This window comes from Peromyscus maniculatus, chromosome 2, assembly GCF_049852395.1.
Source record: "Peromyscus maniculatus bairdii isolate BWxNUB_F1_BW_parent chromosome 2, HU_Pman_BW_mat_3.1, whole genome shotgun sequence".
NCBI lineage: Eukaryota > Metazoa > Chordata > Mammalia > Rodentia > Cricetidae > Peromyscus > Peromyscus maniculatus.
The window spans coordinates 132122344-132146388 of record NC_134853.1 but is presented as its reverse complement, the minus strand read 5'-3'; the positions used below and the strand labels follow the sequence as shown (position 1 = coordinate 132146388).

The 24045-nt window shown below is 40.7% G+C and overlaps 1 protein-coding gene and 1 long non-coding RNA gene across 15 annotated transcripts in view; one reads left to right on the top strand and one right to left on the bottom strand.

Annotated features, from left to right (window-relative positions):
• LOC102924940 (AGBL carboxypeptidase 4) overlaps positions 1-24045 on the bottom strand; it is a 1182350-nt gene that overhangs the window by 279690 nt on the left and 878615 nt on the right. The window lies entirely within an intron of this gene.
• The window catches only part of LOC143271943 (uncharacterized), a 54817-nt gene continuing 33692 nt past the window's right edge, over positions 2921-24045 (top strand). Inside the window, exon 1 of the long non-coding RNA XR_013049282.1 lies at positions 2921-2999. This is a non-coding gene — a long non-coding RNA (uncharacterized LOC143271943). The remainder of the gene's footprint in view (positions 3000-24045) is intronic.

Here is a 24045-nt window from a genome sequence, read left to right as displayed (position 1 = left end):
CATGATAGTTCATTTTCACTTGGTGAGGAGGTAGGTTTTAGGAATCCATATGATAGCAGTCCCCACTATGGCATGCTTGTCTTTGCCTTTGATTAAGGTTTCTCGGCCACTGTGTGAAGGAACTGGTAGCGTGCTGGAGGACCATATAACAGGCTTCTAAATTGTTTGGAGTGCTCACTGAGTGCTTCCTGGAGGAGAGAACATTCAAAATGAAGTTTGGTGAGGAGGCAGATAATGAGAGAAAGCATCCTGGAAAGAGGAAACAGTACTGAAAGATATGGAGGATGAAGGACCAGTCACTTTCAGGGAATAATCAGTGCATCATTATGAATGAAAAATAGGTGCATAAAAATGAGCGACAAGATATTAATTTAGCTTCTGAAGAGCTTTGAATGACACACAACTTCTCTAAGCAGGGCTGGAGAAGTTGGGATTTATCCTGGTGGCAACAAGAAACCCTTGACAATATTCAAAGAGAAGCAAAGAGTGGTTAGAGTCATATGCTGAAATGATCTCTCTCACTGCATCAGAAAACTAGAGCTTGATTTGGGGATTATTTGAGGGCAATAATGACATAGATGCCAGCTAATGAGAGCACACTGGGGACTATAGCAGAAACTCTAGTAAAAATGAAAGTTATAAACCATGGAATGTTAGACTTGTAAGAACACCTAGAAATCATTTAGTCCAGTTCCAGGTGAAGGACAAGATCCAGAAGAGAAAGGTTTGTAGTTCACAGAGTCCCAAGGTTCTGATCTCTGTATGTGCTGGCTAATTTTATGTCAACTTGACATAGGCTAGAGTTATCAGAAAGGAAGGGCCTCAATTGAAAAAATGCCTCCATTAGATCTGGCTGTAAAGCATTTTTTTTTTTTTGAGACAGGGTTTCTCTGTGTAGCTTTGCGCCTTTCCTGGAACTCACTTGGTAGCCCAGGCTGGCCTCGAACTCACAGAAATCCACCTGGCTCTGCCTCCCGAGTGCTGGGATTAAAGGCGTGCGCCACCACCGCCCGGCTAAGCATTTTCTTAATTAGTGAGTTTAGGGAAGGGCCCAGCCCATTGTGGTGGGTAGTGCCATCCCTGTGCTGGTGGTCCTAAGTTTTATAAGAAAGCAGGCTGAGCCGACCATGAAGAGCAAGCCAGTAAGCAGCATCCTTCCATGGCCTCTGTATCAGCTCCTTCCTCCAGGTTCCTGTCCTGTTTGAGTTCCTGTCCTGACTCCCCTCATTGATGAACAGTGAATCAGAAGCATAGGATAAATAAACCTTTTCTTCCCCAAGTTGCTTTTGTTACAGTGTTTCATCACGGCAATAATAACCCTGACTAGGACATGTGAAAGGCTCGTATACTGTACTTTCTAGCCTGCCACCCATTGTATTTTCATTCTCCTAGGTATTCTTGCCAACACATTGTCCTACTTGTGATCATACACATCAAGTGTCAGAGATATCACCAGCTATAAAAGCTGATTTCTGATAGAAGGCTTCAGTCTTTCTATAGCTCTACTGTCCACACACAGTCATCCTGCTGTCTTGCCACTGTGCTGTGTTCTCTTATGCTGATCATCTCTTTCAGTGTCCAGAAGTAAACACAGTCATTACTGATTTACAAGAAAGTGTAGCTGACACAAGAATCTTCTCATTTCCCTCTTAAGGTTCTTCTGATTCACGTGTGCTGGGTTCTGCATACCTTCTGGGCTCCGGAGCTTCCTCTGAAACACTTTGATTTAAAGTTTGGATACCAGAACTGAATGCTAGGCTCCACAGAAACCTACAACTGGTATCTAGGGACCAATGCTCCCTATGATAATTTTATCTATGAAACTTGACTGAGCCATAGAATGTGCAAATATTTGGTCACACATTATTCTGGGGGTTACTGCAATGGTTGTTTTAGTTTGAGTTTAACATTCAAATTGATGAACTGAGTAATGTAAAGTGCCTTATATAGTGTGGCTGGGCCTCATCTAATCATCTGAAGGCCTTGAATAGAACAAATGGCTGAGAAAGAGGGAATTATGTTCCCTGAATAAGAATTTCTTGGCACAGGGTGTGGTGGCACACTCCTTTAATTTTGGAACTCAGGAGGCAGAGGCAGAGGCAGGAGGATCATTGTGAGTGCCAGTCTGGTCTCCACACCAAATTCAGGATAACAAGGGATACACAATGCGACCCTGTCTCAAAAAAAAAAAAAAAGTAAGTTCTTTGGCTTAGCATTCTTTGAATTGGGACACTGACCTTTTTACCTTTTTAAGCCTTTATACTTGAGATGAAATGTCAGCCTTTCCTGCCTTGAGCCTGCTAGGCTTCACGTTGGAACTATACCATGGTCTTTTCTAATTCCAAGGCCTTTATGACTCAGATTGGGACTATATCCTTGGATTTCCTGTACTTCACCTTACCAACTGTAAGGGATACCCTCTCTCTCTCTCTCTCTCTCTCTCTCTCTCTCTCTCTCTCTCTCTCTCTCTCTCTCTCAGTTCCTTTCTCTAGAGAGCTATGACCTAACCTTCCTTGTTCTTAAAACTAATGTGGGAAAGCTAGGATGTAAGCTTAGGTATGGTGGCCCAAATGTGGGTTTTTTCACTCCACCACACTGAATCAAAGTATATCAAGACCATTTGAAAGAAAAAAAAATATTACTGGCTATTGCAGCATTTGTGGCCTCCTAGAAAGGCAAAAGCTTGGTTTCTGCATACCCATCACACAGTTATCCATTCATATAACAAAGACTGTTGTCCACTTATTAGTATGTTTTTCAGGAGGTACAGTGAGGAAACAGACCCTAAGAGGCAGTTTTGTTCTCCCAAAACTTCTAGTTTCCTCTCTCGTTTCTAACACTGCTCAGTAGGCCAGAACATAGTGCCAAATGATTAACCGGCATCCCCTGCTAAGTAAACCAGCCCTACCTGGAGACCAATGTGCATTTCAAAGTTGGCTGGATTCTAGCACCAGGGCAAGAGTGAGTTGTGGCAATTGGAGGACTCTGATGATTTGAAGGTACAGGTCCTCACCAGCTTCCTTGATCTTCTCCTCCTCTCTCTGAGGCTTCTGCTTTCCTGTCTAGCTGCCCTGTCTAGAACATTGCACTTCTTCCCTCTTTTCTGTCTTTTCTGTTCCCATTTCCCACTTAAAGCCCAGGTCCAGTGACTGCTACTGTCTTGGTCCTTGAATAGCTCAGGGCACACTTTCCACCCAGCCATGACTATGCCATGTAGTTCTCTACTTCTTGACTCCCTTTGGACTCTGAATCATGACACCATTGCTAGTACCTTTAGAAAGGAATATCACAATCATTGCTTGTTAATATATGAAAGTAAGAGAATAGTGGAATGGAATGGCTCTGTGTGTGTGTGAGAAAGAGAGAGAGAGAGAGAGAGAGAGACAGACAGACAGACAGACAGACAGTAGAGGCCCTCTAAGAATCATGTTTCAGTGAATCCTGAACTCTTGCTCCTTTCCCCTATCTTTTTTCTGTCTCCCCCATTCTTCTTCTCTCCTTTTGTCCTTCCTTTCTGTACCTTTGTTCTCACAAGTCAAAGACATTATATATTTACCTTTCTATTAAAGGTTATGTGAGGTTTTAATACCTGAGGATACAATGAAAGTCAAAACTGTTTGCATTAAAGAGCTCACCCTGATGGAGTCAGATATATGATGACAGACACAACCCAGTGTGCTAAGAGCTGGGAACCTGAACACCAGAGAACCAGAGCTAGATAGCATGGAAGAAGTATGTTTGCCATGGTCCATATGGTCAGAGCAGACTACCTCGAGGAGGTAATCTCCCACATTGCAGGAGTCAGACAACTGCAGATTGTTCTAGGCAGGGAAATAAATAGTTAGGAGGAGCAGAAATAAGAGAATAGAGGGGTGAGTCCTGAGTATAGAAAGCACTGAAGTGAGGAGTGGTAGAGGATATAATGGTTGGGCCAATGTTAGTATATATAGATGGGCAGCCAGGGACCAGTTATACAGGGCTTAATGAGATGCAGGGAGTTCCTGGCATTTATATACAGCCAGCCAGTGGGGAGCTAGCCTGGGGGCAGACACATGCCCAGCTTTGATTCACAGAGGAATAAAGTGGGAAACTAGTGAGAAGAGACTGGCTGAGGGGAAAGGGCTCTAAGCTCGCCATTTTGGGTTGAAAGATAATGCCCAGAAGGCATCAGGGGAAAGAAGGACAGGTTGTTGCTTTCACAGCTGAGGGGATTTTAGGAGGAAGGATAGAAATGTTCTCTAGGCTGCAGAAAAGGCCTAGAAGTCAGTACCAACATGATGTTCCTAGTGTTGAGAGAGGCTTACAGATGAATGTGCTGGTGGTCTGGGATCTCAGCTCTGCTACCCAATACCTCAGTAAACCTGGCAAATCTGGTAACATTCTTAACTTCACAGAGCCTCAGTTTCTCTACTGATAAAGTTATAGCTGTCATTCTGACTCCAACATGTTGCTGTAAGGATTTATGTGACGATGTACATCAAAGGCCCTGCACATGTTTGGCACCCGGGTGATGCACGCTAGGCCCCTCATGACTTTGAACATGAACACTGAAATGGGGTGAGAAGCATGTTGGCAGAAAGAACATGGAAGGAGGAGGGAAACAGAATAATTTCATCTTCGAACACAAACAATTCCATTCGCTTCCTATTTTGGGAATTACTGCGGAGGCCAGGAGGAAAAGAAGGATTCCCATTTTAGCGCAATCCGCCTTCTCACTGGGCCTGCGACTTTCAATACTCTAAGCAGCCTTGAATCAGCCTTATAGAAGATTCAGGTCCTGAGCTGGCTTGAAGGATATTTGAATTCTCCTTCTGGGGTCCATTGAAACACGCTGATCAGAGAAGCTTCCCCAAGTACTCCAGATTATCTAGAAGCTTGAGATATAATAATTCACACTGTTTCTGCTTTGCCCTGATTTTATTTGTCCCCACCCCAACACACACACTTGTTTACTGCCTGTCTCCTTCCTTGTGAATGGAGTACTATTTTATTATGGTCTATATTCTCAAAAGCAGCACTTGGCACAGAGTAGGCTCTTTATTCAATGATTGACTTAATGAATAGATGAATAATCAGAAACCAAGGGGAGGAGGGTTTTCACTACAGGAAATGGTATGGATGCAATGAAGCACAACATTTATATAAGACTAGGTACAAAGCTGAATGTATCTGAGGTAGAAAACCTGTCCAAGTCCCCGAATGCCCTGAGGACACTGGGCAGTCTCCTGTGGGCAGTGGAGTGTCACTGGAGGGGATTAAAAGTGGAGGTGTCTGTGCTGGAAGACGTAGAGAGAAGTGGGAAGGGTGGAGTCTGCTCATGCAGGGCCTTCAATTTGGTCTCCAAGTCCTTCTCCTCTGCCCATATTCAACATGACAGATACTTCTTTTATGACAGATTCCTTACTGCATTTAATCCCCAAAGAACAACCTCTTCCCTAAAATGCCCTGTAATGAGAGCCTCTGCTATTGGTCCTTTGATGCCTCTTCTCTGCAGAATCACATACTTAGTCTCCTGCAGAAGAACAGCATTCCAGGCCAGCCTTTGCTAACATCACATGCCTCGGTCTAGTAGTCTGTAAACTCAGGCTGATGGCAATTCTTCTCAGAGCTGATAGAAAAATTAAACAAGGTAAAGGATGTGAAGGAATTGTTGATAATATAGCCATAATCCCCACATGCTGTGAAGTAGTTAAGCTGGTATTGTGGGCTGAAACATTGGCTCATATTAACAGAACATCATGCATCTAGACTCCAACCCCAGGCTACCATCTCGATCCCTTGTATTCCAAGCCCAAACATAATTAGATTTATGGTAGGACACATCAGCTCCAGAGTCTGGAATCAGAGGAACTGGATAAGAAATCTCTAGAAATAGCCTCATGACCCAATAGATACAAATAAAAGCTTCAAGCTTTAAATCTCTCCTGGGAGTGGGCTTAATAAAGGCCTAGACAGGAGAAGAATAATTTACAACTCAAACTTGTTGTGTTTCTATGGCTTGCTGTCAGAAAATTTGCTGTTGGAGCTCAACCTTCTGAACCCTGAGAGGCTCTGTAGATGCTGTGGCTTTGTGATTACTGGGAGGTCCTCAAGGAGCTGGCTTCATCACCCTTCCCAGCATCATCTATTGCACACTGCACACTCCTGTTACCCTTCTCCCCAGAGTCTAGACATGTGCTGCTCACCAGATCTCAAATGCACTTTCACCTCCATGCTGCCCTCACTGTCTGCATGCTCTTCTCCCATTTCTATCAGGTTCTGGCTTGTTCTTCAAGACCTGGTCATTGCTTTATTTTCTCTGAAACTTGCCATGATTTCTTAAGGCAAAATTAATCACTCTTCTTTTATTATCTGTATAGGCTATTACTCTCCTATAATCTTATTTGGTAGAAAGTCACTTGTGCTTGAATTTTAGTTGGTTATTTCTATAGTTTCTTTATTGTTTTTTGACTTTTTTTTTGCGGGGGGAAGGTCTTGCTGAATCCCAGGGTTCTCTGGACTTTGCCTCTGCTGCCTTAATGCTCACGGTCACCCTCACGGGGCCTTCTTTTTGGATTTCTGAGTTATTCTTATTCTACAACCTACACTCAACATACAAAGGCTTTCTCTTATGACAGATTCCTTCACTGCACAGGCTCCATTCTTGTGCTTTGTATTGTCTGCTCTCATCTTCCTATCTATTGATGACCATACTCTGTCCCAGCTCTTACTGACTTCCCTATACACTCATCAACTTCCACTTGAGGCAAAAATACTTTCTTGAGTAGTCATTACATATGGAGAGCTAGCTCTTGTTTTCCTGATTGAAAAGTTCTTTTAGGATGCCTCTAGGGCAGTGGTTCTCAATCTGTGGGTCATGACCCCTTTGACAAACCTCTATCTTCAAAAATATTTACATTATCTCATACCACATCAGACATTAGAAGAGAAAAGCCAATGTGTTCCTCTAGTTGTCATGGTGTTATCTTTGGCAGTAGCTGAGTTTCCTCTAGGCCTCCAGCTTTTGTCAGACAGGTTGTCATGGTTCAACCTTTTATCAAGTGACCTTAGACCCTGGGTCCTAGTACCACGTGCTTTCTCATTGAACCTCCAGTCTGTGATGGGAGTGTTGTCTTCCTGCTATTGCTGACCTCTGAATCTGTTCAATATTTCCTATTTGGATTTTCAAGTGGTATCAATTCCCTGCACCAAGCCCTCTGTTTAAAGAATCTGTAGTTTTTTTTTATAATTGTACACTGACTGATATATCCATATTTAAATATTTAGATGAAACACAAAATCATGGAAATGGTGCATAATAATAATTCATAATTAACTAAAAGCATTTACTATGTAATAGTGATGGTTGTTCACAGTTTAGACCTTAAATATTTCTAGGCTGCCAGTTATAATCCACTCTCTACAATTCTAATTATAATTCTCCTCCCTTCTTTCCTCCTCATTTGAATTACAAGAAAATAAGAATGACAATGCCATTGAGGTAACCTTGGGTCTTCTCTAACACAAATGAATGAGACACAAATAAAATAAAAGACAACCCTCATGTTGCTAGGAGTGCCTCTGCATGTGTGTGACATTCCACACACATTGTTCTTTGTTGTGAAACAATTACAAAAATGGGAGAGGTGTGGGGGATGTTGTAAGGGGGAAGGGTTCCTTAGTGTTGGCAATTGTGAGTCTAGAACCAGAGTTCATGGTGTGAGATGGGCTCAATGACAGCTTCTTTGTACCTTTTTGCTTGGTCCTGCTACTCATCCTCCTCATTGTCATTGTTGTCATCTTGTCAGAAACATTCCTGAGCACTTGCTATATGTCAGGGAGTTGTCTGGCATCAAGTCTCATTGTTTACATATGAGGGCAATGAGGCATCATAACTACTTAAGAAGAAATTAAACCACAAATTGTAAAAATTCACCCAAGACCACATGGATAGTAACTTAAGGATCAAGGATGACTTATCAGCATGGCTGTAGAATTTGAGTCTATACCAACAGACACAATGCTTCAATACTCTTCTTTAATGTTTTTTTTAAATATTTAGTGTGTATGTGCATGTATGAATGTGTGTGTGCCTGTGAGAAGCTGCATGCACAATGGTCATGGTGTACATGTGTGAAGGTCAGAGACAAATTGAAATGGTCAGTTCTCTCCTGCCATGTGGCTTCCTTGGATTGAACGTATATCATCAGGTTTGCCAACAAGAGTGCTTAGCTATCTCACTGACTGGCTTTCATGCCTTCTGTGGAACAGGCCTATTTGTCTGGTGGCCAGGTCAGACCCTCAACCAGTGTACCACGCCCTCTGTTTCTCCCTCCCAGACTCTTTTTCTGAGAGCATCACATGTTTTTCCATATTCTTGGGATCAGGATATGAAATCATAAGTTATGCTCCAGGGTAAGGAAGGGGATCAAAACGACTCTGTTCCATCTAATTTAGCCTCATCCTTGAATATAACCAGTTGGAGAGAGGTTGGAACACCCCTCAGGGAGAGAGTCTGAGGAACAGAAATAAGATATTTGGAAGGACATGTCTTTCCAGGAGTTAAATCACTTTAGAATGGAAAGCAGAAGAAAAAAAATAAACACCCATAAAAATGATTTCTGCTTTTTTTAAACTTAAAATTATGGAAATTGTTTCTGACAGCAAATTGCTCCTAATTAATTTCTTGGCTCTGCTGGGAAAATGTACTGTTCCGTTGATTTCTAAATTCCACCAGCTTAATTATCAAAAGACTTTCCCCCCTAAAACTATTAACATGTGGGTTTGCAGTTGGGGGGTTGTCAGAGAAGGAAAAATGAGTAGGGAAGACAGGATTTGATGGCACCCAGAGCGTGGAGACTAACTCTCGCTTGACATTCACATTCTGAAGTGAAGGGTTGAGGTAGTGTCCGCAGAGGAAGAATTCAGAGTGATGTGACAAAATCTCAGTGCAGTGCTTAGATGTGTGGCTGGGAGACTTTACTTCAGATGTTATTGTTGCTAAGCATTTTCCGAGCCACAAGTCATTTTTTATAATCCAGAGCTCAAATGGGGATAGTTGACACTTCTGTACCTCTTGCTATGTGCCATGCAGTACCCTAAGTGCTTCTGTGTCCACTCACATGCTCTTCTCAGTAGTCCTATCGCATCAGGACTGTGGCTCCTTCATTTTATGGCTAAGGAAACACAAGTTCTGGGGGCCCAGGCAAACTACTTGAGGTTACACAGGAAATAAATGACAGGGGTCAGGGAAGAACCAGGGAGCCAAGCTAAATGTGAGATAAAGGGACCTTCTATCCCAGCTCCCAGCTCTTAGTGAATCCATCTGTTTCCTTCATTGGAGAAAGAGAGCTCTTTGATGTTAGGAGACCACTTCCTCTGAATTTTTATCCAAAATGCAGTTCATGTTTGATACTCATGAAAGAAGTAAATTCTTTCATTGATACTCAATGAAAGAACTAAAAGGTAGATTACTTCATCAATTAAATCCAAGCAGAATTTAAATCTCCATTAGTTAGTTTGGTGAAATTCAAAGTAAAATACTTAATTTCAGTAGTTCAGCAGATGTCAATAAAATATCTGCTCTGTGCCAGCTGCTGATCTAATCAATGAATAACCTTGGGCACCTCAAAATTATGTTTTGGAAATTTATCCTAAGAAAATGAATAGGCATTTATTTATTCATTTATGTATGTATGTATATTTTCGTTCATTAATTCACCTGCAAATAATTCTAAGAGACTACTATACGCTAAATGTTGTCCGAGGTGCTACCATTCAACAACAGAACAAGCAGGGGCCGCATGTAAGTGGCAATCTTATGAGGAAGACATACAAAACCCAAACAGGCATACCATGTCAGCTAGCAATACTACTGTTTGAGTAAACTGAATCATGACTGGGTGAGGGAAGGGACAGTAAAAGCAGCCAGTCTTTTGATTTGGGGCTCAGCACCAGTAACTCTGGAAAGAAGCGACTGGTGTAGAGTTCTTTCTAACATGAAGAAATAAGCCATCTAAGCATCTAGGAGGATCAGGTGGAGAGCACAGATGTAGTTTATGGGCTAGTTTTCTTTGTTTTCTTAGGCTGGTACAGCGACAGATCCTTCTACCCTTACCCTTCCAGCTTCAGGAGTTATTCCCTCCCAGTAGGAACCAGAACAGGGTTGAACTGTATCTGAGTGAGCTTTCTTATAACCAAAATATTATGCACAAATTCCAAGTGCTGCACAGATGTAAGTTAATCCTACTCATCTGCCAAATCCAAGTTCAACCATTACTCCCTCTCTGAAGACTTCCCTTATTTTATTTGTGTTGGGGGTATCTTTTAGCATTTCATTCTCTGCAGAACCTGATTTTTAAACTTCTTGAAGCAAGGACACTGCAACTTCCTCACTTCTGAATCATAGCCCCTAACTCATTGTCTCACACATGATGGTACTTGATAGAGGATAAATAAGTTTACTTCAAAAGGTATTTGGGGATTGAAAAGATTTTGATAGGAGTTTAGGGAGGATTTTAGTTGTTTTCATACCCATCCTTAGATTTTCTTATTCATAATAGGCACACAGCAAAGACTCATTGAATGACTAAACCCATGTTGTGAGAGGCAATTTATTTTTGCTGATGGAGGAATACTCAGTCCCTGCAAGGAAATCCTTGTTTTGAGAATAATCAGACCTGACAATTCAAGGATGCAGAATGAGGACAAGTAGAGGGATGTGAGAAAGATTCATCTTTGCTAAAGATCAACTTGAGCAGGCACTGTGTTAGGTGAATACCAAATCATTATCTCAGCTGATCCCCAGAAAGACCCTGAGGGCAGTTATTATCCACCTCTTAGAAATGAAGAAAAATGTGTCAGAGAGATGAGGGTATTAACTTCATGTGCAAAGTAGAGAGAGAGTTAGCAGGATCAGGAATTCTGGAGTGTCTGGTGCCAATACCCTTGCTCCTCTGAACTCTTGGCATGGCAGGTGATGAGGGAAAGGCTAGAAAAGACTTCTATTTTGTTTCCTGGAGAGACACCAACCCATGGCACATACATGAGGGAATGATACTGTTTTAGAATGTACTCACAGACCCACTGGTACTCTAGCAAGCTGAAAGGTCTGCACAGTGGATTCTATACAGTGTGTCTGTTTTGAAGGGAAGAATACATCTTGGCCAGCTCGCCATGTTTGTCCTGCTCTCATAGCACCACTCCCTTCTCCCTGATATTGCTGCTACCAGGCTTCTTCCTTCTCCTTGTCTGTGAGACCCCGAGTTTCAGGGCTTGAGTTTTCTGTCTCCCCTATGTCTAGCTTGGCCCTCATCAGACTTCAAATTGTTGCAACTATAAAGAAAGAGACCAAGAAGGCTAACCTTCTATGTCAGCTTATAGAGGGGATGGGGTGCCGTGATATATATTAAACACTGTTTGGGGATTTGCTAATCAGGGTGTTCAGCAGGAGTCAGGAAAGGGGACAGGATTATAATAACAACAGAAACATTACCTGTTAGGACCGAGACTGGAAAGGTAAGACACAATTAAAGACAACTGTGGGACTTTGATTCTATAAGACACAAACAGAGCTATTCTCTTATTAACACATATTGTTCCTTAAGAAGAGAGAGTGGCACTAACGAGATCATTGGAGATCATTAGAGTTGCTGCTCCCAGAATCGCATGCCAGAAATAGAGCTGGTTCCTCCTCAGATCAAGGGATGAGCTCAGTTTTCTGGTCTGGTGAGGTAACAGTGCATCTTTCTACTACCTTAGGGGTACTGGTTGTGCAGAAGGCTGTGGAGAAGGGGCCCTGTGGAGCCAAAGAGTGAATCATCCCACTGAGCTATGAGGGTGATGCTGACACTGCACCGGGTCTGGAGGGCAGAGCACGGACCAAAGAGAGTGATTCTCAAGCCTTAACATCTACAGGAGCTTGCCTACCTGGGTGTTAACCTTGCTTGGGGCCCACCATCCTTTCCTTCTTGGTGACTCCTCTCTGTTGGAGCTGGAATGCTTATCCTGTGCCTGCCCTAGCATTGCATTTGGGAAACTAGACTTATTTGGTTTTATACAGCAAGAGAGGAATTTGCCTCAGGATAAGTTGTATCTTGAGCCTCACCCATATCTTATTTAGATATGTAGTTGAAACTGGATTTTAGATGCTGGAATGAGTTAAGACATTTAGGGATATTAAACTGAAATCAATGCATTTTTACACAAGAGAAGGATAGAATTTGGGGGGGGGCTAGGATGAAAAATTTCATACTCCTAAAACATTCCATATGTTGGAGCCCTAATCTTCAATATAACCATAGAGTAGAGTAGAGTGTTGGGAGATGATGGAATTTATGTCCTCATCAAAGGGAATGAGAGGACAGAACCCTTTTCTCTTCCTGAGAGGACGTAGCAAGAAATTTGCCATGTGCAAGCCAGAAAGACAGGAAAAGGACCTTTGCCAAGAAATGAATCTGGTGACACGTTGGCCTCGGATTGCCTGGTCTTTAGAATATGATAAACATTTTTTTTTTTTTATTTTTAAGCCACTTAGTCCCATTTTGTTACAGTAGCCTGGGCAGATAAAGACATCATTAGTGATTTCTTGCTTCCAATGCCGAGCTTGAATTAGAAATGAAATTCTGCTAAGTGTTGTCATCCTTGAACAATATATTTGCGAAGCCCAGAACTCCTTGTTCTGCTGGAGTTGATACATGTTCAGCATTAGAACTGACCAGCATTTCTCCAGACTTGGAATGTTACTGGTGGCTGGCTTGATCTACCAGCTTTATGGACTGTTTTCAGAAGGCTTTGCAGTTTTAGAACCAGTTAAACAATAGTTATTTATCATGGGTCCCAGGATTCCAATGTGCTTGGCGAATCATTACTATGTTAAAATACTTAAATGTTTTCAACTGAAAAAGGGTTTCTCAGAAATGTAGGCCTATAAGCACTATTATAGGTTATTTAAGAGAATTTACAGGCTTGGCCCTACTTTGTTTGGGACAAGAGTCATTTTGTTCTGCCCACATGCCTCTTAGAATCCCTGTCAAAGGCAAAACACTTAGACTTATATATTCAGTCAATAGACTTAGCACCTTTTAAGTGCCCAAGATGATGCTAGATATAGAGATCTAGTGGTGAAAAAAAAAAGCAGAATGAGGTTTGCCCTCCCAGAATGTACCAGCTGGTAGGGGAGGCAGGTGCTCATCAAATAATCACACAAATATGAGCATAATTACACTCTGAGATAAGGACCAGGAAGAACAATGTTTTGCTATGGCGTTTAATAAGGAAGGTGGCTGCCTTGGCATGCAGGTTCAGGGAACATGTCTCTGAGGAAGTAATGCTGAGCAGAGGTATGAATGATGTGCAGGTGGTGTGAGAACAAGGCAGGAAGACTCTCACAGAAAGTGGAAACACAAAGTGGTAGCTTAAGGGTCTATAACTTTAACAAGCTTGCATAAATTCTTAACAAAGAAAATAAAATGCAATCTAAGTAAAAGCAACTGGCTTGCCATGGCATTAAGGATACAACTCTAAGATCCTAGAACTTTCCATCTGTGATGGTACTTTTAAGTTCTTCCAATAAAGAAATGTGGGAGCCAACCCTAACATAGGCAGTGGGAATAATAGGTTCAAAAATCTGTGATTAGATAAACTGTGTTCATTACAGGAACTGGAGGGTGCTAGTAGAGAAGGAATACTGAGTCAAAAGTGGGAAGGAACAAGCTGAGGCAATTATTCCAACATTTTAGAAAGCCAGTGAAGAAGGTTTTAAGGTGGTGATGAGGGGTACGTGTGGTGTGGAAATAGTCTGTGCTGTATGACAAGTGGGTCTAGGGAAACTGGGAGGAAATTATTCCAGCAGGTAAGAAGAAAGGTAATGGTGTTCAGAGCAGGATGGTGGAAGCAGAGAGAGAGAGAGAGAGAGAGAGAGAGAGAGAGAGAGAGAGAGAGAGAGAGAGAGAGAGAGAGAGAGAGAGAGACAGAGAGAGAGAGACAGAGAGAGACAGAGAGAGAGAGAGAGAGAGAGAGAGAGAGAGAGAGAGAGAGAGAGAGAGAGAGAGGAGTCTGCACGTACAAATCTTTAAGAGAAGTACCAGAAGGAACAAGGGCCAGAGATAGGCATGCCACATATATACTATACTCTTATATACTCTTATTATAAGATTCTCTGTAACTTTATATTAATACCATCCTGGGCCTCAGAATACCCCTTATCCATCATAGAAGCCTCCAGGACATCCCAGAAAGGAAAAGAAAAAGCAGGACTCTATAAATGTGAAGATTAGGTAACTGTTCACAGATCTTCCAGTTCTGATATCTTGTGGTTTAAAAATTTTGTCATCTTAATCTTTTTCTCCTTTCTCTTTCAAATGCATAAGGTTGTCTTGACTAAAATTATACTTGCTGGAAGGAATCATGAATGATACTTATGCCAGCAGCTCGATGACAAATAGTTGTGACATCTTAAATCAGGGGTATGAACCAGAACTACCAGGTGTCTGTAGCACAAAAGGAAAGAAAAGGAAGTTCTCACTGAAAGTTCCCCCCAGAGACCCAAAGACCAATAATGAAATCAGTGTCAGAGAGGAAAGTGCCTTGGATGATGGTAATGATGATGATACTCATAATAATTCCTTAAATTCATTTAGTGTCTTAACATGCCGTGTCTCATTTGACACAACAACCTTGTGAGGTATGCCAGTTCACAGAAATGAGCAGAGTGAGCCCAGGAGAGAAGAAACGACACAGCAGAGCTTAAATAGATGTATGTGTTCATTTAACTGGCAAATACTTTTAGAAGTCCTATAACGTGCCATGTGGTAGCATTAATATAAGAAACAAAGTCTCTATTCTCATTGGGGTAAGAAGATAATAAAAAATATAATAAGATGATGTACTTATATACAGCATCAATAATATCATATTACATAATAATATAACCTATGATGGACTATAATCTAATAGTTATTTGTAATAAATTCTACAAAGAGAAATTAATTGGACTGTCTGTTTACAAGTAAACAGAGAAAGTAATTTTAAATGGAATAGTCAGAGAAATTTTCTTGATAACGTGACATCACAGATAAAGAAACAACAATGACCCAGTAACTGTAGATGCCAGTTCTGCAAAAGGGCTGGACTTCTCTGAGAAGAAAATGGAGACCAGTATGTTTGGATCATAAGTGAGATGCAAAGTGCTATGAGAGGAGGTGGGAAAAACAAAAGAGCCAAGACCAAAAGAGCTCTGTGAATCATGGTTAGGAAACTGGTTTTTATTTTAAGTGATGGGAAGCCTTTAAAAGGTTTTAATCAGGAAGGTGATACCGTTTGGCTTTAGTTAGAAAAGAGTACTTTGCTGGTGGCTGCATCATATACCACAGGGTGGCAGACCAAGTAGGAAGCCACTACATACAAGAAGGGCTTCATAGCTTAGAAGAGAAACACAACAGAAGAGATGTAAAGACAAGAAAGGATAGCCATCCCATCCCAGTCCAGGAGCTGTGGGCAATTGTCAGCTGCAGGAAGAAGGAAAGTCAGTGTTTCTTTAAGACTGGCCCTTGTTAAGCTGACCATGCTCCCTCCAGTGGAAGACTGTATATCCAAGAATATCTGCCAATATCTATCCAATAAATTGGGCCTGATATAAAAAAGAAAAAAAGATGATATAAAGTTGGGTGGGTATGGAAGCAGGGGTATATCTTGGGGAGGAATTAAGAGGGAATATGCTCAAAACATATTGTGTTAAATTCTCTCTCTCTCTCTCTCTCTCTCTCTCTCTCTCTCTCTCTCTCTCTCTCTCTTTCTCCTTCTCCCACTCAGACAGAATGCAAGCAAGCAAGCTAAAGAATAGACAAGAATTAGTGATGAAGTTGGATGTTGGCTGAAGGATCAAATCTCTTTAATTTTGCATATGGACAGATTGAATCTTAGGGAAACAGAGACAGGAAATGACTAAAACAAACTTAAATCTAAAACTTCTGAATCTGGGAAGAAGGTTAATGCAGGGGAAGGTGGGAGGAGGGTAATGGGAAATAGCAGGACGCAACTGGTCTGATGGGGGGGAAAGGAAAAGGCAGCTCCTTAGAGAAGGGTAAGGGGAGTAAATACAGGAAAAGGAGGTAGGTTGGTAAATAACAATATAGATGGCTGAAAAATCCAAAAGGAATCATATTATTAACTATTTACTAAAAAATACCTGCAACACATGTAACTTGGCATATAAATATACAAATGGAGTTTTAATGACTTTTTCTCATCTTGGCTTGACAATGCTCCCTCTAAAAGCTGAAGACTACCTTAAAAAACCCAATACCAGAAATAATTACTCCTCTTTTGAGTTGTTGGGCAGGGCCAACAGACTCCCAAGTCATATAGGCTATTGGTGTTGTCCTTCGTTACTCCCAGAGGTAGAAGCTAAGTCCCTACTGCTGAAGACACCATGCACTTCAGAAACATGACCCAGAGTGATGTTCTTCCTTTTCTTGTCATCTCTGGTGTTATATTTCTTGTCTAAGCTACCAAACCCCCTCTTATATGGCCTCTTATTTGCTCTGTCATCTCACCAGACATACCGACATAGCCAACATAGTAATCTGTTTTTTGTTGTTGTTGTTTTGTTTTTGAGACAGGGTTTCTCTGTGTAGCTCTGGCTTCCACAGAACATGCTCTATAGACCAGGCTGGCCTTGAACTCACAGAGTTCCACATCCTTTGCCTCTCCAGTACTGGGATTAAAGGCATGCTTCACCACCACCTAGCAATAGCTAAAATCAAATGGTATCACCTTCCTGATTAAAACCCTTAAGTGATGGTATCCCATAACTTAAAATAAATAAAATAAAAATTGACCTGAATGCCTCCTACTTGAGGACTAGCTTTCATGGTAACAGAAGATGCCATGCAAGCTTCCAAAAGACTGAGACAACCAACAGTCCTACCCAGCTATGATGCCTATAAACCACATCGATGGACAGGATGGCATGATAACCTTAAAGGTGCAATAGAAGTACTCATATCTTTATGATAATCAACAGTTCTCTAACTAGACTACAGACCCACTCAACAGGAGGGATACAATACGATGCCTGGCATTGGAAACCTATTTAAGTAATCAGTGCTACTAAAATCAAAATTGTTGGAGGAAAATCTACAGTCATTAATTTACTAAACCATCACAATCCCTAGCAATAATCTATAAACATTTGTCCTTATACCCACAGACAAATGTAGTCTCCACCCCCTCATCAAGGAAGGTTCTCTTTGTAACAGATGGAGACAACTAGAGAAAACCACAATCAACCAAGGTGCAGAATTGTGGAGCCTGGTCCTAATGGATACATTTACAAAACAGGAACGATTATAAGAGCCATAGATAGGATGAGGGACTATCTATGCTGTGAGGTTGTATCTCCTAGTAATATTAAAAGATATGTCTGTAAAGTCTCACCAATATGACCACCAAAATATTTGCATATGGACAAATGCATATGCAAATGAGGAGAACATTGACAAACATGCCAAACTGCATGGGAAAAGCACACAAGGCCTCAACCCTACACAAAGAGCTATAGGCAACTGAGTAAAAGTGGGAATGGGAGAGATGGACCTTCCCAGGGAAGAGCACACCAACTAGTTTTTCAGTGCCAAATAGTCAGCCCTAAAAACATATACATCATATACACAAGTAACATTATGTGGACTCCACAGGTTATATTTGAGAATATATGTATATACAAATACATATATGCATGCAATAACAATTGCTGAAAAAAGAGGTCATGAATTTGAAGGAGAGTGGGAGGGGTTTGGAGGGAGGAAAGGGAAGGGAGAAATGTTATTTAAATACAGTCTTAAAAAATGAAAACCAACCAATGAAACAAAAGCTTCTAACTTCACATACAGTTTTCCCAGTGCACTGTGCATCTCTGCTTAAAGTGGGTGCCCAGTGAGTGGTGATAGAGTGCTCAGTTGAGATGGATACATTACTATCAACTGGGGGGATTCATTCATACATGGAAGGGGACAGCTCTGAACATTGTGTCAGGAGTCTGGAGAGATGGCTTAGTAGCTGAGAGCACTGACTGCTCTTCCAGAGGATCTGTATTCTATTCTCAGCACCCAAGTGGCTGCTCACAACTCTCTGTAACTCCAGTTGTAGGGGACTTGACATGCTTTTTTTTTTATCTCAATGGGCACCATGTATAGGCAAAACACCTACACAATCCATCAATCAAACACACAAATAAATAAGTAGACAGATAAACAAACAAACAATAAATAAATAATTGTATCAGATTAAGAATCCTGTAACTGGCTTCACTTTGTGCTCCCCTCCCAGCTCTGGATGGGTCAAGAGGAAGAGATGGGCTTTATTCATGCTGAAGCATATGATGGCTACTTTCTGTTGATCTAGTTTGCTCCAGACTCTTCTCCAGATTAATGTTGACTTGTGATTTCTATATTTTCTATATTTTCCCTGGGATATTTGGGGGTTGTGGCCAGTTAAAGTCCACTCCTCTGGCTTGCTCCTCACTTTACCCCTATGCCCTATTGATCAGGAATAATTCTTTGTTAATGTATGAACATTTTCATTTCTCAGCTACATGGCTACCAAGAGCAGAGACGCCTGTGTGCTCAGTCCTTAACAGAGAACCGGCACAGCATACACATTCTGACACAGTGTAGTGAGAAAAATGAAGCTGCTACCTGAATTCTCATGCTGACTCCTCAACTTTTCAAATGGTTAATCAATGGCAATTTCACAAGATTATGAAGCTTAAATGAGTTAACATGCATGTAAGATGCCAAGCAAAGCATAGGAGCTTAAAAAAAAAACGAATGAAGATCTACATGTCAAGAGGTTTCCTTTGTTCAACATTATTAGATATGAGGAAAATGTGAACTGAAATCACAGTAAGGTATCATCACTATAGACACATCACACTGGTTAAAATAACAAAAAAAAATAGTGACAATATTAAGTGTTAGCAAGAATACAGGGCAACCAGAATCCCTATTTATTGCTGGGTGGAGTGCAAATTGGTACAATTCCTTAAAAGCATAACAAAGTTATTATACGACCCCCAAATCCTACATCTTACTATTTTCCTTAGAGAAATGAAACTGTTCTCACAGAAACAAGGACTAGGAAGCTCACATAGCTTTTATTCATAATTGCCTAACCTATCTATAACTCAAAGACCTTCAGTGGTGAATGGATAAAAACCTGTACGACTGAACAGAACTCAGCAATGAAAAGGAAGAACTATTCATACATACAACTTAGATGGAATGTTAAAAGCATTAAACAAACAAAAAAAAGCTTTAAACTGGTGCAAGAAGCCATCCTCATAAGGTTATAAAGCACATGATCCTGATTTTAATACATTCTTGAAAAGATAAAATGATAGTAATAGTGTCTAGATCAGCATTTGCTAGAATAAAGGAGAAAGGTGTACTTGTAAGGGGGGCTGGAAGTGTTATGTATCATGATTATGACTATGGTTACATAAATATACTTGTGTTAAAATTTAGAGAACTATATATTAATCTAAAAAAAACACCATAACTTAACATGTCAACCATCCTAAGGTGCACTTTTAACAGAAGGTAATGTGCTGGTTACTCAAACGACCTCTTACCAAAAAGCACAGAATGAGAAGGAAGGAGTCAGATATAAACAGTGTCGAAGTGTACGGATACCCAGCTTTGTCCAGAAGTTTCTAAAGCTTGAGAAGCTATTTCATTTCAATTCAGTCCTGAACTTTCAGAGGCAATAGCTTCCCCCTCCCCCCTTTTAAAGCTGTGCTAGTAAAACTGTCCCTGCACTGAGCCAGCAATAAATCTACAGAACGCTATGGTAATACCCATGGAGAAGGCGAAAGGGGCCCCCATAAACCATGCAATTTGAACTACTACAGATGTTGCAGTGGGGATTTATGGTTTTCTATGGATCCTTATCTCTTCTTGCCAGTTTCTGCACACTGAATCATATGCTAGCAAAGTCTATTTTAAGACTCATCATTTTTTTCTTTAAATATTAAAAAAAACCTGTGGCAATTAATTTTTCCATACTGTTCTATCATGACAAATAAATGTGAAATGCATGTTTACAGAGCACATGTAATTGCATTTGGGCACATGCAAATGACATGCAAATCTTACATTCTAAATGAGTTTGTTTATCATTCCTGAATTCTAATCCAAGGACCTCACTTTTTAAATTCAGTTTACATTCTGACATGTATACAAATGAGTTCGACTCTGGAAAATAACTTAATAAACTCAGGGTTAGCGATGCAATTAGAGGAGGCATCTGGGAGCTATAAAATCTAGGAAGCAGCATTTACATCTTTTTCTGCATTTGAGGTTTCAATTTCCTAGCTCCAATCCTCTCCCTACCAGGCTGCACCCCCTGCACCTAACCATCCTGCTTTCCATCATGTCAGCTGTCCCATCATTTGAAATCACTTCAGTTTTTAAAGGTTTGTCCTGAGGGAAGGGAATAAATGCATCTCACTGAGGAGGCTTCACTGACTCATTGTCCCCAGTGTAGTATTTTCAAAAACTGACATCAAGTGATAAATGAAATGAAAACTAACAGAATTAACATCGATCAGGGCTTTCGATTCGAGTTTCTTATTAGTATAGTTGGCCCTGTTATCCTCGGGGTGCTAAACTCTTCCTATGGATTTTGGCTTTCTAAGGAAAGCTATGAGCATCACAAATCTGATTTGTCAAAGGACATAGAGAGAAGAGACAATAGGGACACATTCTTTTTCAGATGACATGAAACAGAACCACAAAACAAAGTGGAATGGAATTTTTCCAGAAAACCAAAAAGGGCAGCACAGTTCGCAGCAATCCCTACTTTTAGCCAAAAGAATCAAGAGTAAGGTCTCCAGAAGGTGTTTGCACACCCATGTTCATTGCAGCATTGTTCTCAGTAGTCAAGAGAGAAACAGCTCAAGTGTCTGCTGAGCAAGGACTGTATGGACAAAATGTGGAATATTGACATAGTGGCTTTACAAAAGAAGAAAACCTTTGTGACATTGCACAGCAGCGATAAACTTCAGGGATGTCTGGACAGCCACAAAAAGATGAACACTGGCACTCCATACACACAAGGTATCTGAAGATTTGAGTTCAGAGAAACAAAACAGAAAGGTAGTTACTGGGTGCAGGAGGTTTGTCCTCTAAAGGAGATGGTGTTTCAGTTTTGTTAGGTGAAGTTCCTAGAGATCTGTGCCCAACTGCCTAATTAGATTTAACACTACCTGGCTGAACACTTGAAAATGGCTTAAATAGTAAAAGTAACATCAGTAACAAACTGCCCAGGGCAGAAAGTCCTCTATAAAGGTACCTGTACAACAAAATGGCCTTATGTTAGTACAACAGTGGCTAATATTTACTTAATCAATAATTAAATAATGTATGTTTTTGGAGACAGAGTCTCCCTATGTAACCCAGGCTGGCTTCTGCTCAATATATAACCTAAGCTAGCATTGAACTCATGGTGATCCTCCTGCCTTAGCCTCTCAAGTTCTGTAATTATAGGAATGTACCACCATTGTTAGGTTGAGTTACAGTTTTAATAAAACTAGTCATAATTAAATATTTTAATGATTTCAGAAATCATCATAATGAAGTGATATTTTGCTTATAGGATATAGAGATTTCTAAAGAAGGTATTTTAATAGAAAACACCTGAAGGTAGGCATGTTAAAATTGAGCCTAAAGAACTTTTTTCTCTATTTCAATTAAAATTACCTTTAATTGATGAGAGGCTAGACTTTGGGTTTATATAATTAGGTAAATGTTATAGCAAAATTTAGCCTACCACTCATATTTTTCGTGGCCCATAAGCTAAAATGGGTTTTCACACTATTAAAAAGCTAAAACTAATCTAATCCAAAGCAGAATATAATATTCAAATTTCAGAATTCACAATGAAATTTTATTACAACATGCACATTTTAATAGACATAAAAACAAAATAGAGAATAAAATGTACACTTTCAGGATTTGTTTTAATTTATGTTTGTGAGACAGAGCCATTGTATGTAGCCCAAACTGACCTGGAACTTCCTGTATAATCCCAGCCTAGATCTTCCTGCCTCAGTTTCCTGAGTGCTAGAACTGTAGGTGTGTACCACCAAACCTGACTCAGAATTTTGTAAAACAGTCTCATTAAGATGCTCTATTCAAAAAGGCCCTCTGAGATGGCTTACTACAAAGTTCCCATTCTATGGATGAGAAAACAGAGGTACAGGAAAAATAATTGCGTTGAGTCCTGGCACCTTCTTTCCCATAAGAATTGACAGACCCAGAGAAGATTCAAATGTGACTTGGCTCCATTTCTTTCTGACCCTCACTTTTAGTGCCATTTGAATATTATATTTATCACACACTGTGATCCTTTCCAATGTTTGTTACATGTAAACTTCATAACTGTCTTGTGCACCAGTCTTTAGGGTACTATCCATAGACTGTACAGTTCATCTTTCCTTTTTTCTCCTTCCTCTCTGCACTAGCCATGCTGGTCTTTGTCAGGTTATCTATACACTCATGGATCTCCTCTCTCTCTGTCTCTCTGTCTCTCTCTCTCTCTCTGTCTCTCTCTCTCTCTGTCTGTCTCTCTCTGTCTCTCTCTCTCTGTCTCTCTCTCTCTGTCTCTCTCTCTCTCTCTCTCTCAATTTGACACAAGCTAGAGTTATCTGAGCAGAGCACGATTGCTTCCATAAATTTGGCCTGTAGGCAAGCCTGTAGGGCATTTTCTTAATTAGAGATTGATATGAGAGGGCTTAGCCTATTGGGGGTAGGACCATTCCTGGGCAGATGCTTCTGGCATGCTGTAAGAAAGCAGACTGAGGAAACCAGTATGTAGCACTCTCCATGGTTTCTGCTTCAGTTCATGCCTCCAGGTTCCTACCCTTCTTGGGTTCCTCCCCAACTTCCTTCACTAATGGATTATTACCAGACATATAAGATGAAACACACCTTTTCTTCCCCAAGTTGATTTTAGTCATGGTGTTTTATCAGAGCAATAGAAACCCTAACTTAGACAGAGTTCAGAGTCCTGTGGTCTGCCTATGCCTGTTGCAATCTCCTGGGGCTCTAACTTTGCCTGTGATGGTTAAACTGTCAATTTGATTAGATGAAGAAACATCTTGGATTAGAGAGAAACATCCCTGGATGTGTTAGCAATAACATTTTCAGAGGATTGGTGGAGCCAGGAAGGCCATCCTGGATGTGGGTGGTACCATTTCATGTGCTGGTGGCTCCCAATGGAATACAAAGGGAAATCAAGGAAACCAACTGTACTCCTATATTTCCTGCTTCCTGGCCTCCCATGTTGTAAACAGTGAGCTTCTACCATACTTTCCCTGCCATAATGGACCGAACCTTCTAGAATAATGAATGACTCAAAATAAATGTTCCATTAAGGTGTTTTTTGTCAAATATTTGGTCCCAAATACTCAAAACAGAAAATAGTTACAAAGAGTGGGGTCACTACCATGACTAAAGCTGACCATGAGCTTACTTTGCCTTTGGGACTGGTTCCCCAGAAGAATTTGGAAGAGTTTGGAGATGGTGGCCACACAAACACTAGATTGCTATAGGCAGAGTTTAAAGGCAACTCTGGTAGAAACTCAGAAGACTAGAATGTTTTAAAATTTGGATAGTAAAATTTGGATAGAATGTTTTAAAATTTGATGAGATTTCATATGGGAATAAAAATTCTTAGAATTGGAGTAGAGGCTATTCATGTTACATTCTGAAAAAGAATTTGTCTATAAGTTGGTTGTGTCCTAAAAATTTGAATGAGGCTAACATGGTATGTACCCACTCATAAGTGGATACTAGATATAAAGCAAAGGATAACCAGACTACAACCCACAACTCCAGAGAAGCTAACTAACAGGGAAGACTCAAAGAGGGATGCATGGACCACCCTGGGAAGGGGAAATAGATGAGATCTCCATGAGTAAACTGGGGATGAGGGATGTTCAATGGAAGGTAGGGAATAGGGGATGAGAACATAAGGGAATGGGATGGTTGAGCTGGAACAGGGAAA